The sequence below is a fragment of the Equus przewalskii genome, chromosome 32 (assembly GCF_037783145.1).
Source record: "Equus przewalskii isolate Varuska chromosome 32, EquPr2, whole genome shotgun sequence".
Lineage (NCBI taxonomy): Eukaryota > Metazoa > Chordata > Mammalia > Perissodactyla > Equidae > Equus > Equus przewalskii.
In genome coordinates this window covers 12,328,095-12,347,478 of record NC_091862.1, presented here as the reverse complement: position 1 = coordinate 12,347,478, position 19,384 = coordinate 12,328,095, and positions in this window count along the sequence as shown.

Sequence of the window (19,384 nt, the reverse complement as noted above, 5' to 3'; positions counted from 1 at the left end):
CTACACAAGCTGGAGGCGGCTCTTGGTACTGAGCTCTGGCTCTTGTCATGCTGGGTTTCAAGAATATCTGGAGAGCTCAGTCTTTCAATATTGTTAAAGAATGGAATACCACTTATGCAGGGAATGTTGGCTAAAATCACATTTTAACAAAATCTAAATTTGCGTTGGAAGCGTCTAACAAGGCTATTTATAAAGTCTTCTCTAAGCTCTACGGGGCCTCCTGCCAGGGGCCCATAGAGAGTGGGGGGAATTGGCAGACAAAAGCAGAGAGCTGTGGGGACTGGGGCTCCAGGGCTGTAAGCTCACAGACACTTGGGAAGCATGCTTTACTCAAAATCCTAGAGAAGGGCTATGCTGGGCTTAGTCTCCTGAGGGCCAAAGCTCTACAACCCATGTTGGGCAGAATAGCTGTCTTAAGTCTTGGACTTGTTTCTTATGCCATTTATAACAAATGAGAAATTGGTTCAATGTACAAAGCCCTTATTTGGCAATTTTCATCTTCAATGCACTTTCCAAATGTTAACTAATTAATCTGCTTGACAGTGTTCCATTTAACAGTTGGACACGTTTTATGTTCATAAAGGCTTATAAACTTTTTATTGCTTTGATATTTCATTTCTAGTTTTTTTTCCCCTTGTGGTCTTCCAAGGCCAAATTAGCACAGTTCTTTGCTGACATGGTGCCATGTTCTCCTCCACAATCTAGATGCCCTCATAGTGTTAGATCCTCAAGTAAGAAAATGAGATGAGTATGTGGGAAGGAGACAAGGAGGGAAATAGCCTCACTCTTGTGAATATCAGAAATGCTACCCAGAGGCAGACCATGCTTTCATGCAGCCACTGCTTCTGATAGCGCCACCAAGATTGATCCAGCTCTGGAGTGATTATTGAGTGCCCAGTACATGCCAGCCTGGGTGGTCTAGTGGTTAAGATTCGGCACTCTTATTGCCATGGCCCAGATTCGTTTCCCAGTCAGGGAACCACACATGTCACACTATGGCAGCTGCATGTTACTGTGATGCTGAAAGCTATGCCACTGGTATTTCAAACACCAACAGGGTCACCCATGGTGGACAGGCTTCAGGGAGGCTCCTGAGTAGACAGACTGGAAAGAAGAACCGGGCCACCCAATTCTGAAAAAATTGGCCATGAAAACCCTATGAATAGCAATGGAGCATTGTCTGATATAGCACCAGAAGGGGAGAGGATGGCACAGAAAGTCAGGGAAGGGTTCCGCTCTGCTGTACACAGTGTCGCTAGAGTCATAACTCACTTGACAGCACTAACAAAAAACTATGTGCCAAGTCCTTGTCTAAGCACTAGAAATAGAGCAGTGAGCAAAACAGACCTCAGTGTTTGCCCTCATGGAGCCCCAATACCAGATGCTCGGAGGTCCCCCTCAAACATTCCCATAAACCTTATCTTCTTATTCTATAGCATTTCTCAGAGAAATGAGTTCCACGCATTTATTTTTTATGAAGTAAATACAACTAAATTTGCTCTAAAACTTTCTCTTCTATCTTCAAGTTCTGCTCCCAGGAATCAGTGACCAAGTCCACACCCTTACCATCTAGACCACTAGTTCTTCAGATTTTGGGGTTGTGAATCCTGTTAAGAATCTGATGATAACTATGCATCCACTCAATGGAAGAAATATACATATATCATAAATACATAAAATTTTTATTTATATACTTTTATATATTAAGATATGTGAATGCATATATATGTAGAAAAATGTGCATGCCATTTTAAGGAGTTTATAGAACTTCTGAAGTCCGTGCATCCCCAGTTAAGGAACATCGCCTAATGTAGAAATATCACTAGTTTATAGACTTTGTCTCATTTAGATTTCAGCTATCATAATTACTTTTACAGATTGGAGAATGCCAATTATTAACACTGATTCTCATAGGCAAGTGTCTTCACTTCTTTAACCTCTCACCATTTCTTTGAATTACTTTGGCTCTTCTTAAGGCAGGACTGGAAATGCACAGAGCATTCTAGCTGTGGATACACGATTATTCTAGAGAGTAGAATATTGGTTTCTGCATCATTTTTAATCTTTTACTTGAATCAGGACATTGTCTTTATAGTCTATAATGACGGCAAGCTCCGTGTTCAAGATGGTGACTGAAACCCCAGAATCCAAAATTTTTCCAGGATAATTGGTCTTATAGTGCCCCGAATGTATTCTCTTACACCTGCCTATGAGGAATTTCATCTGCCAGTTTTCTGCTCCCATACGCAGTCTTCTGAAATTTTCACAGTTTCCTCTGCATAAATGTCATAATATTTCATTATTAAAAAGAAGTTAGTGTCATGTGCAAACCTGAGAATTTTATTGTAAACAGTCTCTTGTTACATCTTAGCATCCATTTGTGAATTGGAACAATTTTTAAAATATTTATCCTTGCCCTTTTCTCTCTTTTTTGGAGCCAGTGTCAGCTCTCTTCCAAGATGAAATAGTTAGTTAAATTCTATGTTTGGTCCCAAATAATATATGGCAAATATTAACAGTGGACATCTCTGTTTAGCTGGATTATGGATGATTTTAATTTTATCCATTTTGCTTCTCTGTACTTTCCACATTTTCTACAAAGAATATACTGCTCTTGTAATAAGAGATGTTATTAAATATGCATAGTTTTTCGCAACATCTTATCCCAGTCTTACTGAGTATTTATATAGAAGACATCTCTGTCCTACTGGACTCTCTTTCCCATATTCTTTCTTAAAACTGCTAGAGAGGTGTAATTTCCATTTCAGAAGCTATCTTGCCTTTTTTTTTTTTTTTTTTAACTGTAGATTGTCTTATTCTTAAATGTATGGGGAATCTTATCCTTTGGTCCTTACTCATGAATGCCTGTCATATTAGCAGCTTGTCAATTCTCCGTTGAATTGATCTGTGTACACAAGTTTCAATGGATCCAAAATTTTGCCTTTGAGTTTCTTCTAAACTCTTGGGTAGAGCCCATTTATTTCCAGTGATTACTCAAGTTTGGGAAAGAAAATTGTGACAAAGTGCGTTATTGATTCAGCCAAGAACATCTAGTTTATTTATTGCTATTTGATTTTGTACCTGTGACTGATTGGCTTCAAAGGTTAATTTAGGAGTGAGAATGTCACTAATGCCTTCCTTTATAAACTGGTTCATTCTGCTGTCTCCTTTTCAGACTTGCATGGACTTTTTATATTGTGGTCATCAATCAATCGGTCTCATTGATTCTCTTGCTGTCTTTCTGCCTCTTATGTTTCTAACAAAGATTTTAATACTGGGATTGGATCCTCAGAAATGGCCCCCAATTCCTTTTTAGCTTGAAAAATTCTTTTTATTTGCATCTTTTCTGTTATGTATGACATTCCTTATATTTTTCTACTTGGGCACACTTATTTTTAATATAACATCTTTTAAAATAATATCTTTCTTCTTAAACTTCACTTAACTTACAAGTTACAGAAATAGGCTATGGGCTAGATTCTGCCAAACTCTGATCTAGGTTATCTAAGCATGACATTTCTAGCCCCAGTGATTCTATCTTTTCCCATAAAGTTCTGCAACTTGTTTTTGTTTAAGATGTCCTAAAATTCAAAGCCACAGCCCCTCCCGTGTGCTTATACCATATCCTTCCTTATTTGGCAGCAAGAGTCTATCTGGTTCCTTACATGCTAATTATATCATAGTCATCAGTGGTTGCCAAGTGTTCCCATCTGGCCATTTGGTCTGGTAAGTCTTCAATGTTTATTTAAAGCCGTTACACATACTGGATGGTCTTTCACCACTTCTCCCCACCATTAGCTCTGAGATTAGGGCATCCTTATTTTATTACCTTTATTTTTCTCAGATATGTTGTCCAATTTCTCCCTGATTGCTTTGCTTGCATCTTCAGTAACTCAGATATTATGTTTTCATCCATTTTCCTCCCCATTTATTAACTTTAGACTTTCTGAAACTTGAAAAGTATCCTTAACAGTCTGGTGCCATTTTGCCCTAGATGGTAGGCTAACTTTTTCTACATAGACTCTAATTATCCACAAGATATTCTGATTCTTAGTGAACCTATGAATCTCTTCCTTATACCATTATCTTTTCTACATATTCAGACTCTGGAAATCTGCTTATCTTTAAAATTCTTCACAGAATCTGCATTACTTCAAGATCTCGGACTGAAGCTACTTACCTTGTAACTTAAGTTTAATATTGGCATGATTCAAATTGAGTCCCTATAATTGCTAATCATTTTTCCTCTCCAACATTACTGGCCTGTTTGATGAAGGTCACTATGGGTGTTACGACAGGAAGTTCAGTATATGGATCATGACCAACACCGTCTATTTATGAGCCAGTTAGCCAACCAACTAATGAACCTAGCTGCCCACAATTCAGTAGCATCCCTCATCTTGGAGAAGTTTGGTCAGGGTAAGTGGCTCTGGGAATCTCTTAGGAGTGGACTGCAAATAAAGATCAATTTCTTTTCTCACTGTTTAGGTATTTTTACTTGGTGTGATGAAAATAGCATTGAAATAAGAGTCAAGAGATCTGAATTCTTATTCTAGTTACATGAATTTAAGTAAGTTAGTTAAACCAGTCTGGAAACTTCCTCAATTGAAAAGCAAAGAATTTGGTGTAGTTAGCTTCTAAGACTCCTTCTATGTCCAACATTGTGAGGCTCTCTAGCTGACTGTGCACTAGGAACAATGATGTGCCCAAGTGGTAACACAATTGGCGTGGACAGGTGTGATTTCCAAGGCCACAGCACTTTCATGTGAAGTAAAATCTTAAGTTTTAGTTGCTTAATTTTTTAATGTACAATATTTTCAGCGATGCTGAGAATGACTATGTCTGTTAGGACCTCAAAGAATTTTGAAAATTACTGCCATGACTATGCATATAAAGAATTTGAGGCACAAAATGGCAGATTCTTCCCCAAATGGAAAAATTTGCCAGGTCCTAGGATTAATTAAAAAGCTTTATATGTAGCAGTTTCAGATTGAGAAATGCATTATCACTGGCTCCTGGACACTGTTTCTCATGATGGTTTCACGATATTCAGTGTATGCTGTTTCTGGTCCAAAATTCAAACTGGCTTTGACTTCTTATTCCCAAAGTTGCTTTTCATAAGAGTAACAACTATTCAAGCCAAAAGATCTCTCTTTCCTCTGGGTCCTCAGACCAAGGTTATTTAAAAAAAATAAAGTAAGTAAGATGTTTATGTCGAAGAAATAATATAATACTTAAGTGACACTCCACTCAGATTTTGGATTTGGTATCTCTGTTGGTAGAAATGAAATAATTGAGTTAAGAAATATGATTTAAATAGTTCATTAATATTAAGCAATAAAAACAGAGAATGTAGAGTATTTTTCCAATATGTCTCAAACACTGGGCACATTTTGCTGGTAGGTCAGCATCGGCCACATTTGGCAGTTTGCTGTATGTACTCCAGTGGTGCTATTGAAAATGCCCAGTGGACCTTGCTTCAGTTTTGACTTTGTCTGTGATGATGCCTGTTGACATTCATCTATTTTTGGTGGTCTTGCCTCTAGACTTCTGACTGCTTGTCTTGGTTCTTTGAGTCTGGCTTTGGCCCTCTTTTTGGCATCTCCTGCCCATGGCCCAGGCTGATACCATGTGTGAGAGGCTTCCAGAGATTGGTGCAGAAGGAGCTCTTTGCAACAGGCAAATTGGAGAGTATTCTTTTTTTTCTTTGAGGAAGATTGGCCCTGAGCTAACATCTGTGCCCACCTACCTCTACTTTATACGTGGGACACCTGCCACAGCATGGCCTGATAAGCGGTGCATAGGGCCACACCCAGGATCTGAACTGGCAAACCCTGGGCCGCCAAAGCAGAGCGTGTGAACTTAATTGCTTCACCACTGGGCCAGCCCCTGGAGAGTGTTCTGCCCTCATGAATTTAACTTTGAACAACGAAAACAGGCTATGGCACAGAGGCTTTGTTTGACCTGGTGATTGCTAGATACAAAAGTCAAGTGGAAAGATGTGGTCTTCAGAATATAAAATAGCCTGACTTGTATGTTGGTGCAATTGCCAGGTGGGTTATCAGCCCGTGGCAAGGTGTACATAAGTGGCAGAGGTTATTAAAAAAAGTCACTGAAAAATAGTTGTCTTTAGTCACAAAAAGAGAAATACTGTATGATTCCACCTACATGAGGTACACAGAATAGTCAAATTCATTAAGACAGAAATGGGAATGGTGGTTACCAGGGCTTTAGGGTGAGAGGAAATGAGGAGTTATTGTTTACTGGGTACAGAGTTTCAGTTTTGCAAGATGGAGGAGTCCCGGAGATGAATGGTGATGATGGTAGCACGATAATGTCAATGTACTTAATGCCACTGAACTGTACCCTTAAAAATAGTTAAGATGGTAAATCTGAGGCTATGCACGTTTTACCACAATTAAAAAATATTTTAAAAATAACTGTCCTTATTTGGCTTATGCGTAGGTATTTTGAGCCCTCATCAAAATTCACTGTATCAGTTGTTTTGCTTTGGGAATTTAGTGATGTATCTTCCAGGGAAACATATCTTCTGATAGTTGACTTTGTTAGGCGAGAAAGAGGTCAAGATGGTAACTAGGAGGGCTTCCAGTATGCCTCAAACATTTCAACCCCAAGACTGACTGTAGCATTTCCCCAAACCATAGAAAAATGAATTACTAAAGGACCTACTAATGCCACACTTGTAACTTTTGGAGCTTTGTTCTCTTCTTCTTTTTAATTTGAAAAATTAGAATGCTTAGAAAAGCCGCTGGCAATTTCGTATTTCACTTAGCTTCACTCAGAATGTTCTCCAACTTGAAAATTTCTTAAATATAAGACTCATAAAAATCCATTTGCCCAGTTAAGTTTGATATCTAGTAATATCTTGTATATTGAGCTTATTTAAACATGTAGAGCAGAAATCCCAAATCAACTATGTTTTCCCAAAATTCTGGCATTTCTGGGCACATTTGCATGACTCGTTGGGCAGAATACGTATCTAGTTATATGAAGGAGCTGGGAAAGATCTCCATAGAAGAATTAGAGGTTCTAGTGTTTGGTCCAGGATATTGGGGTTCAAGGAGGTAGACACATAACATCCCGTTTTTCCTCCATCTGAGTTCTAAGCCAAATGAGAAAGTGGAATAAAGGAAGTGGAAGGAAAAATACCAATTTTGGCCTTGGATTCAAGGCTTCCATCTTGACTCTCAGAATTAGACAAACTTACCCACCTAATCACAAGCAGCACCCCAGGCTCCTCATGTGGGGCACTGAGCCTTTGCCATTAAGCTTTGGCAGGTGGAAAGCATACCAGATAATGTGTCCTATACAGGCAGAGGCTGAGCTGTCCGTACCTACAGCTTGCTCCCAAATTTGCCAATAAGATAAAACTATCCTCCCGTAGGAAAGAGTGAGTGAGGAGATAGAGCGTATCCAGGAGTGTTCTCTCACTGTTGTCCCTTCATCGGGAAGATGAAGCTGGGGGCCAGGAGCCTTCCCTCCTCCAACCCTCACCCCACTACAGCACCGCTCTCTCATCGGTATCTTTGTTGCTGTGTTTCTGAGTTGAGCACAGCGCCAGCCATGCGGGCTCTTCTCTGCTCCAGTTCCCAGGGAAGAGGTTGCATTAAGAGGAACCAAAATCTGAAGAGTGACCAAAATCTGAAAAAAAACCACAACTCTGGGTCATTGGGAGCACAGGCTCCAGCAATAGTGTCTTTAGCAGCTTAGGCAGGGCCCGGAGACAGCAATACACGTGGACACCAATACTCTGGTCTTTGGGTGGCAGTGGCCTTCATGGAAATGTTGGCAGATGTCAGTAGCAGCAGTGACAGCCTGGAAATAATAAAAACAATAACCATGATAAAAGCCAATATTAATAAGCATTTGCTGTATGCTAGGAATTCTGTTAAACAATTTGCATGTATTATATCATCCTTTTACATTTTCTTATTATGAACATTTGCATACTGAAAAGTAGAGTCTGAATAAGAATTACCCATAACTCTATCATCTACATTTAACAATTATTCATATTTTTCTGTAGCTGTGTCTTTTTTTTTTTTTTTTGGTGGAAGTACTTTAAACTAAGTTACATGTATCATGATATTACACTCTTAAATATTTCAATATGCACTTCCAAAAAATAAGGACACTTTCTACATAACCATAGCACCATTATCATCCTTGACAAAATTAACAGTAATTTTCTGATATCATCTAATATTCAGTCTATATTAAAATTTCTTCAATTCTTCCCTGTAAATGTCTTATAGCTTATTTGTTGAAACCAGAATCAAATTGTCACATTTATTATATCTCTTAAATATCTTTTGATCTAGAACCTCCCTTTCAATTATTTTATAATCCAACATTGCCTTCTTTGTTTTTTTCTAAATCATGACATTGGCTTGTTGAAGAGACGAGGACTGTGTCCTTTATAATGTCCCCCCTTCTCTATTTGTCTGATGGCTTCCTTGTGGTGTCATTTAACTCATTCCTCTGTCTCCTGTATTTAAAGGCCCAATTAGATTCAGGTTAAACATTTTGGCAGGAATATGTCATGGGCATTGCTGTGTATTTCACCTTGCTTTGCATTGAGAGGTACCTGATTTCTGGTTGTCTCACCGTTAATGGTACTAAAATTCATCACTGGGTTAAGGTGGTGACAGCCTGACTCCCCATTGTTGCATTATATCATCTAAGCCTCATGACCACGGTTATTTTACCCATTTGACTGGCATCTGAGGAGCATCTGATCCCAGACTCTACGTGCTTATAAGCGCTTCCTCATCCTGTCTCCTATTAGCAGCGTCTTTAAGCCATGTCAGAGGCGTGGCTGACCTTTTTTAAGTGATACATATCCCCGCAGTGAGCTGGTGCAAGAAAAGAAGAAAATGACAGAGAACTATTCTGGGTATTCCCAGACTCATCTGATAGAAATTTATGAGAGCAGAATCTGAAAAAAAATTTTTGTAAACTGGTATGATAAATTTAAAATCTGCATTTGTTTACATTCTTACTCTTAGGTTATTTTGGCCTGGAAAACATGGTTAGACAAAACCAAGCGTGTTAGTAGTTACTTTCCTTCCTCTTTTGTGATGAGATTTGGGAGTGAGCAGTCTGTAGCTGCTGCTGACAGGGTCGTGGGGCTTGGTAAGTGTGAGGAGAGTTCAGGAAAATCATTGTACAATCGCTCACTGTGTCCATTCTCTTTTCTCTTAATCATATCCTACCCTGGGCTGTTTGTTCTTGTCTTTTGCCTACTAAGTGTTGTTTCCCTATTTGATGGTAAGCCCTTTGAGGGCAGGCTTGGGACTTCTGCCTTTTAGTAACAACGTTTATGTGGAAAGAAGCTGGTCTTTGGAGTCAGACCTAATTAGTCTTGACTACAAGCAACCGTATTTATTTGTTGTGTCACCACCATGTGCAAATGGTTCAATCTTTGAGTTTAAGTTTTTTTATCAGTAAGATGGGGTAATGATACATGCTTCACAGATCTGCTATACAGATTCATTCATTCAACAAATACCTACTGAGCATGTTCTGTCTGCCAAGCCCAAGCTCTGGGTAGGGAGAATACTGTGTTGGTTATAAGACAAGATCTCTGTTCTTGTTGAACATCCATGAATCAGATGGGACAACAGGTGAGCACAGAGTGGAGCTTGGAGCTGATTATTTCTTTCGATCTCCTCTGTTCCACACTCAGTGTCTGGCACTAGCATGAGCCCTCATTGTGTGATGAGGAGTCAATTACAACTTGAACTGACAATGAAAACATCCACTGTGTGTGGGATGCGAAGACACATGCTTCACTCTCTTTCTGTTCTGTGGTCCATAGTGTAGCTTTGACACGGAGAAAATATGAAAAATAAAGAAACTGAGACTTCCTAATTAAGCGTGTTAGGGAAAAAATGTAAAAATAGATATCATATATGTAAATTAAAATGTTTATATATAAATATATGTATATAAATGCACACACATTCTGGAGAGCGAACAGCTAAATTCTTAGAATACTTTCCTTAGAATTTGCATCGTTGCAGCAACTTGTTTGAAATCTCCCTGTTCTTGGGTTTCTAATGATCTCTTCAGGTGTATTTGTTTTGAGTGCCCAGTTGGACGGAGTGTAAGCTCCTTGCAGACAGCACTGCTGTCTTACACAACGTTTCGCCCTACCCAGCGGCTGTGGACATAATTCGTGCTCCAAGAGTTCTTACGCCAGAATCACAACACATTCCGGGGACTAACTATTCTGATGATGCCGGGGTCTGGTCCGCATTTCACTGATTCAGACAGATATACGACTTCCACATAAGCCTACACAGTTCTTTATACTCTGTATTTTGGCTGCTGTTCCTATTCCACACCTCCAAGCGTTTTCTGCTAAAGAAGCTGACTGAGCAAACTCATAAAGATATTTTTCATTTCCTTTGATGGAGCGTAATACTTTCATATATAAACACAATAACCCAGTCATCGCATATGCACTTACATTACCGTAGCGCCTGTGTACTCAGCAGCAGTCCTGGCTAGGCGAAGAGTCCAATAGTTCTATTTTCCATTCTGATCTAAATTACCTTCATAATAAAAGAGTTTTCAATCAAGGTAAACACAATTTCATCCCGGCATAACATCTACATTCCTGCCCTCTCTCTCTTTTTTCCTCTCTTTCCTTTTATTCCAGGTCACCCACGCTGAGACAGGTGAGATTCTCCTCTGCTAAGGATAACAGTCTTACTCCTCAATGAACTATAACAACCGCTCTAAATGCATCTCCTGTAACATACCTCTGTGATTTGCAAAAGTGGGAATAAATCAAAGCCGGGAAGAGATGCCACGTTAAGCCAGAAGCTAAATGTTACATCATGTCGCGCGAGGCCAGGGGAAGAGAGAGGCTGCTTTTCCCTGGCAGCACAATCTGTTTATGCTCCTTACCTCCGCCACAGCCCCATTAAAACAATCATTCTGAATCTGCGGGAAATTGTCACCTCTTTCTTTTCTGCCATGGCAGCTGGTATTGGAGGCTGCAGACATTGCTCATTCCCTTCAAGGTTCTTAACACACACGCAAAAAAAGAAAATGAAGCTTAATTTGTTAAAAAAGAAAAAAAAAAGTGTCAGCTTACCCTCAGGCTCAGTGCAGGCACCAGGGGAAAAAAAAAGCAAAGATAAATGCCTGGAGGTGAACTGGCGCCAACTCTAATTCTCCTCTCACTCTGCTGCTCCTCTGTATGTATCACATTAATCATGCTGGAGAGGGAGACATTTCAAAAACTTAAGCAATTTTCAAACAAAGATGCACCATTTAAAAAATACAATAACATAACTTTATTTTGTGATGCTTTCTCTGTACCAGCAGTGAATCTGAAAAATGTGCTGCAGATGTTAGAACAAATAATTAATGCCGGGGTTGGAACAGGAGAGAGAAGCTGGAGGAAATAGACAAGCGTAAGCAGAAGAGGAACAGCCGATTCCCTGTCCTTTCTCTTCTCCTGACTTTCCCCAGATCGCAGGAGCTGGGCCAGGTCCTTCATTCACCACAAGGGTTAGCTCTGCCCCGGTTCCTGCACCCATTTGGACAAGAGATGGGCACTATTCAAACAGCTCCATTGCTTCGTCCCATGGAATTTAATATACCAACCTCTCAGACCCCAACAGCCCTGTGATGTCTCTGGGCTCCCATGCGCTCAGCTTCTAAGAACTGAGCTCTGTTTTGGTTCTTGCAACCCTGCGGTCCTCAAGTGAGGCCAGGGATCTCTGCCTCGGACACTCAGCCCTGTAGCTAGTACCCTTTTTCCTGGGTTCGAGGCTTGCTGTTGATGGTACTTGCCATTCTCCATCCAATGTGCTGTCCATCCCAGATTTCCACTACCCTGGTCTACTGCAGGGTGCCTATCTCTTCTTGCAGTCTTAATGCCTGCTGTTGCCTGACCCACAGCTCTTCTTTAGGCCCTACTATTTGTCTTGCCTCCCCAACTGCTCTTGCTTCTAGGCTGAGTCTGCCTCCCAGCACCCAATCTGCTACAGCTCGGGAGGTTTCTTGTGTTTTCTTTCCATACTGTGTTTCTACCATACTCTGACCCTTACTCCAAAGTTCAAAGAAAACAAATGCATAGAAGTGGAGTGGAAGTTCCTAGGACTCAACATAGTGTGACTGTGGCCAAAGATACTAAGCCCTGGAAAAGCACATCTTCGCGGATTGGAGTATTTCGGTGCAAAGTCCTAGAAATCCAGATCCCAAAGTGACTGAGACAAGTGATCATGTGTATTGAGGGTCGGCAGCTGTGGGAGAGGCCAAGCAAGCCTGGGTTTCTTTCATTACAGACTTTTAGAAAATTTCTAGACATCTATTGTTGAGAGACATGTCAGGCTTCCTTGTCACAGACACAATGATGAATTGGACATGCTTTCCTTGGTTCCAGAAAACCAAGTGTTCAAACTCTCACCTTTAATTTATGGGATACATGTACAGAACCCTCAGCAAGGGTGAACTTGGGAAACTCCATCCACTGAGGAAATCCATGCGTCCCATGATAACTTGAGGAATCATCCCTTCCCTAGCAGAGCAAAAATCTACCAAGAATATTTGAATACCATGAAATATATCAGATGTGTACAAAACTACAGCAGAAGTAACACAAAATAAAAAATCCAATTTAGGGAATTGGACTCTTGAAGTCCTCAGTCTGTTCCCATTTTCTCTTCCCTCTTATTAGAAATAAACGGTGGTCTGAATTTGGGTCTTGTAATTTAATTTTTGTGCATTTCTATACACTTACACATATGTGAATGTATGTGAATGAATAAATAATATTGTTTTGCATGTTTTACAGTCTTATTTGAGTGGTTCCACACTATATGTATTTGTCTACAATTTTTTGTTTCTCAATATGATTGTGAGGCTTATTCATGTTGTTCTAATTCTGGGATCAACAGATATGGTCCTTGGGCCCAATCTAGCTGGTGGTGTGTTTTTATACATCCCTTGAGCTAAGAATGATATTTATGGTTGTAAAGGATTGAATAATAAAATCAAAGCTGTAGACATGGCAGAGGCCATATGTGGCTGAGAAAGCCTAAAATATTTATTATCTTGTCCTTTATGGAAAAAGTTTGATGATTCTTGTTCTTTAATTTTGTCTGGGTTATTCCTATTTCTATGTTCTTCTAAATACATTTTTAAAATTAGACTCTCAAGTTTCATGAAAAATCTTTTTAGGATTCTGGTTGACATTTCTTTGAATTTATGGATCATTTTGAAGAGAATCGATATATTGATGGTATTGCACCTTTCCATCTGTATTAACGATCTATTGTTAGCATAACAAATTACCAAAAACTTAGCAGCTTGAAAGAACACAAGTTTATTATCTTATTTTTTTAGCTCAAGCTCCAACATGAATCTCACTGAACTAAAATCAAGGTGTTGCCAGGACTGAGCTCCCTTCTGAAGGATCTAGGGGAGAGTACGTTTCCTTGCCTTTCTCACCTTCTAGAGGTACCCATATTTCTTGGCTTATGGCCTCTTCTGTTTTCAAAGCCATCTGTTGCATCACTCCAACCTCTGCTTCTGCCATCATGTCTTCTGCCTCTCTTTTTCACTTCTGAAGTCCCTTGTGATAAAATTGGGCCAACCCAGAGAATCTAGGATGATCTTCCCATTTCAGGGGAATCATCTCAAATCAACCACAATTTCATCTGGAACCTTAATTCCTCTTTGCCTAATAACTCACATATTCACAGGTTCCAGGCATTATTAGCATGTGGACATCTTTGGGGCACTACTCTACCCACCGCAAGCCCATCTAGTGAACTTTTTCTTTCAATTTTTATATTTTAAGTTCTAAACCTTGCATTTGCTCCTTTTTATGTCTCCCATTTCTTCGCCGAGACTATTTTTTCCATTTGTTTCACGAGTGATTGCAGTTGTCTGTTGGAACATTTCGATGATAGCTGCTTTAAAATTCTTGTTAGATAATTCCAACATTTGTGTCATCTTAGTGTTGGCATCTGTTGATTTTCTTTTCTCATTTGAGTTGAGATTTTCCTAGTTCTTTGCATGACAAAAATTTTGGATTGTATCCTGTGCATTTTGTGTATAATGTTATGACACTAGGGTTCTTATTTAGATCTTCTATTTTAGTTGGCAGTTAACAGGTTTAGGTTCAGAACACACATCCTGGCCCACTTTATGGTTTGTGATTCCAATATCAATTTAGTTTTCAAAGCCTTTGCAACGTGCTATTCTGGTATGCCTCACTTGTGTGCACCCCAGAGGCCAATCTGAAAGCTGGATAGTGTTCCTCAACAGAGTTCAATTCTCTAATCATTTGCTGTGTTGATTCTGCTTGGTTTCACACACCGGCCTTTTGGAAATTTGCCCAGGACTTCATACAAAGGTTTAAGAATCTTTTTCTTCAGTTCTCTTCTCTCTGTAAACACCTCTTTTCTGTGCCCCCACCTGTTCTAGATATTTGCTTAGTTCTGAGCAGGAATACAGGACAGCTCTCCATCCCACAGTCTCAGGGTGAGGGGTGGACAGTGAAGGAGTAGAACCTCTGTTCATTTTAGCATGGGGCAGATATGGCCGATAGAGTTTTATAATTTTCTTTGTAAAGCTTTCATTTTTTTAAAGAATTACTTATTGGCACCTTATATTTTTTGGCACTGTTCTTATACTGCCAAACATTTGAAAAAACATTAACTTGAATTTTGAGGTAAGTTGGCTGGAGATTTGGAGGGTATGGCTCAACATTGTCATATAAAAAATGTAATGGTGGGGCCGGCCTGGTGGCACAGCCATTAAGTACACAGGTTCTGCTTTGGAAGCCAGGGGTTCGCTGGTTCAAATCCCAGGTGTGGACATGGCACCACTTGGCAAGCCATGCTGTGGCGGATGTCCCACATATAAAGTAGAGGAAGATGGGCACGGATGTTAGCTCAGGGCCAGTCTTCCTCAGCAAAAAGAGGACGATTGGCAGCAGATGTTAGCTCAGGGCTAATCTTCCTCAAAAAAAAAAAAAAAAAGAAGTAATGGTGATGGTCCTTTCCTTAGTTAGGGGTTTACTTAACTGAATTAGTAAACTGAGAGTGGATCATTATTGAGCTGTTGTCTTTAAGATCAATCAGGAATTTCTATAATAATTTGAAGGTGCTTGGAATTGATAAAGAATTCTTAAAGCAGCTTTTCTTTTGTTCAGCCTGAGGGGAAGAACTGAGAGAAAGTAACTTACAAGGCTGCATATATTCCTATGAAAATTGATAAGGACAACAATTTAAGAATTGAAGAAAAGAAAAAAAGAAAGGAGAAGGGCAAAAAATCCAGTACAGAGGATCAGGCCCATGGCTGAGTGGTTAAGTTTGCATGCTCTGCTTTGGTGGGCTGGGATTCGTCAGTTTGGATCCTGGGTATGGACTTTTGCACTGCTCATCAAGCCATGGCTGTGGAGCCATCCCACATAGAAGAACCAGAATGATTTACGACTAGGATATACAACTATATACTTGGGCTTTGGGGAGAAAAGGAAAAAGGCCAATCTTCCTCACTGCCGCCACCCCCCAAAATTCCTACCTTTAAAAAAAATCCAGTATGACAATGGCTGGTAGATGTCTAGGAAGATACTTTAGATTATTTGGTAATGAGGCAATCTATGTAGACAAAAACCATGCACAGCTAGGATGCCATCCACCTCTTAGGGAAGGAAAATGTGGTTTAACATGGTGAGCGGGGCTTTATTTATGCCAGGAGTGTGGACTAGCTTTTCCTATAAGTGTGGACAGATTGCCTGAAGTTGCAATATACATACATAAGCAATTGCGTTAACTTGGAAATGTCTATTGTACGTACTGGAGGTCACAAAAGCACAATTATACATTCCTAAAATGTTTATAGAAAAAGGTGGAACAAATAAGATGATGAAACAGTGGTTTTGGATAGAGGTTGGAGGGCATGGTGAGGGTGAGAGACAAATTAAAGGTGACTCAGAGATCTTTGTGTTTTTAGCCTAGACATTTTGATAGGTGGTGGTGCCATTAACTGAAATAAGAAAAATTGGAGGAAGAGCAGGATTATGAGGAGAAAAATAAAGAGTTTGGTTTCGATGTGTAAAATTTGAGATGCCTATTATGCTTCCAATGGAGGAGGAGGCAGTTGGATCTATCAGACTGGAATTCAGAGAAGTCTATTTTAAATTTGGGATCCATGAGCAAGCAGATGGTGTTTGAAGCCATGGGAATGTACGATATTACTGGAAGGGAGAGAGTAGAGAGAAAAAGAGAAGGACTATGACCTAGTGCCAGGACACTCCAACATTTTCAAGTCGGACAGAGGAGTCTGAGAAGAAAATGAAGAGATTGTTGCATCTCCAAAGTCAAGAGAAGGAAGTGCTTCAGGAAGGGAGAAATGGTCAACTGTTTCAGCTGCTGCTGCCAATAAAAAGGAGTTCAATTTCACATCCTGGAGGTTATGGTGTACCTTGGAAATAGTTGCAGTTGTGGAGATAACGTTCCCATTGGAGTGTGTGAAGGAGAGAATGTTGTGGACATTCCACTACGGAGAGTTGATTGATATTGTGAAGAACACACACATATTCACCAACAGACAAGATAAAGGACAAATCTAATCTAAAACATTTAAAAAACTTGGGCACAAGAAAAGGAGCAGACACAACTAGAAGGACGTGCAACTAAGATATACAACTGTGTACAAGGGTGGTTTGGGTAGATAAAGCAGAAAAAAAAAAGATTGGCAACAGTTGTTAGCCCAGGTGCCAATCTTAAAAAAAAAAAAAAAAAAAGGGAGCAGAGGCTTCTGGAGCACAATGGAGACCAGCAGTATGACTTGGCTCCTACCTCACGCTACTTCTCCGAAGCCCCATTCATGAGTTTAAAACGTCCTAAGAAATTTCACTAATACTCTTTCTTTTGGAAAGAAGTGAAGAGAGAAAGAGAATTCTTATCTATTTCCTCTTCAGCTGGGAAGTTACGAATGAATAGGGGAAGAAATCAATAAAGGTGACTTTCCTTGTTGGAAGAGAAGGATCCAAGCTTCACACTTATTTAGGGGTGAGGGTCCAAAGCCTGGGAGGATCTCCTCGTGGAAATGCGTTGCATCCTCCCTCAGTGCCATTAGTTAGAGTGAACCAAGACACAGGACAGTCAACACAATCTCAGAAGGTAAAATGGAGCCGGGAAATGTAACACAGTCTGCACACCACCCACACTCAGCTTCCCTCCTCTCTTACATACCGCTCTATCCCGGCTGCTTTTCTCTCAGACTGCAGAAAAGTGGATAAAACATGAAATAACCAGGCTAAGATGAGTCTTTAGAAGAGAAAACATGATCCACACAGAAACTTGTACATAAATGTTCATAGCAGCATTATTCATAATGGCCCCCCAAAGTGGAAACAACTTAATGTTGTATACAATGGAATATTGTTTGGCAAAAATAAGCAAATGAAGTACTGATAAATGTTACAGTATGGATGAATCTTGTGCTAAGTGAAAAAAGCCAGTCACAAAAGACCACATATTGTATGACTCCATTTAAACGCAATGTTCAGAATAGGCAAATCTATGGAGACAGAAAGTACATTAATGGTTGCCTGTGGCTGGGGGCAGGTTGGGGGAAAATAGGGAGTGACTGTTAATTAGTATGGGTTTTCTTCTTATAATGATAAAAATGCTCTAAAATTGATTGTGGTAATGTTGCACAACTCTGTAAATATACAAAAACTTTTGAATGGTATATTTTCCACAGGTTAATTTTATAGTATGTGAATTCTATGTCAGTAAAGCTATTATAGTAAAAAAAGAGAGAGAGAGAGAGAGAGAGAGCATGGTCTTGGAGACAGCACAGAAAAAAAAACAAACCCAAGAAATTATTCACAATATGGAAGAACCAGTAAAATATCTGGGCAGAGTCAGCTAACATGAGCAAGGTGAAAAATATACAAGGAGCATAGCAACTGTACAGAGGCACTGCAGGAAAAAAGGGAAAACAACCACACGGAATAAGAAAAATAACCCAATCCAGCAGAAATTATAACTCAGATAATTCCTCAATATTGCTTCATGTAATTGAGAATTTAATGAGAACATTAACTATAAGGTAGAGAAAGAAGATAAAAATCATAAAATAACTGAATGAGATCAAAGCGGGTATTTCAGATCTAGGGTAACAAGTCAGGGCTCCAAGCAGAGTCTTTACAAAACTAATTAAAAAATTGAAAACAGTAAGATATAAAATAGACATTACTGAAGGCTGAATTCAAAGTCTGTAACCTCTCCCTAAGCTGAAATTCCAAAATCCAAAAAACTAAGAAAACTTAGAGCATTTTTTTTGCTAACCCATTTGGCAGCATAATCTGTCCTGAACAGATGTGAGGTTATTTATAATCTTTGCTTATCCCACTTAATTTGAGTACTCATATTTATACTTTTCATTAAAAAAACATTAAAGCTTTTGAATACTGGGTGCTGCCCCAGACTCTACTGGGAATATTATTCAACATATGGAATATACATTTGTTATTTTCTAAAATATGAACTAATTATGAATTCCAAAACATATCCGGCTCTAAGGATTTCAGAAGGAGATGCAGACCACTAATAAAATAGGAGAAGCCACAAGTAAATTAAAGAGGCAAAGAGAGTAAAGTAATTAGAAAAACTAGCAGAATGGAAACAAAAAAAAATGATCTGCTGTAAGGATAATTGATGTCTCTGAAACAGGGAGGCAAAGAGAACAGAAGTGTTTTCAAAGACCTAATACAAGAAAATTTTCCTGAAATGAAGAAAAAAAATGTTCAAAAAACACACTATAATACAGAGAAAAATCTATATGAAATATTCAATACCAAAAAGTGATGAACTTCAAAGATAAAGAAGAACTATTTAGTATCCAGGCAGGAAAAAAAGGTAATTTATTTACAAAGGGAAAAGAATGAACTTGGTCTTGTACTTCACAACAGCCATATTCAATGACAGAAAACACTGGAAGAATAGCTACAGAGTTCTGAGGAGAAGAAAATATGGTCCAAGAACACTATATCCAGCCAGCTATGAGCTGAATGAAAAAGCGACAAACTGTCATTCTCAAATGCGAATTCAATCAGGGAATATTATGCTCATAACTTCTTCTTAAAACTATTGCTTGAGGGGGGCAGCATGGTGGCGCAGCGGTTAAGTTCACATGTTCTGCTTCGGCAGCCTGGGGTTCTCTGGTTTGGATCCTGCGTTTGGACCTACGCACTGCTTGGCAAGCCATCCTGTGGCAGGTGTCCCACACATAAAGTAGAGGAAGATGGGCATGGGTGTTACCTCAGGGCCACTCTTCCTCAGCAAAAAAAAAAAAAAAAAAAAAAAGGAGGATTGCCAGC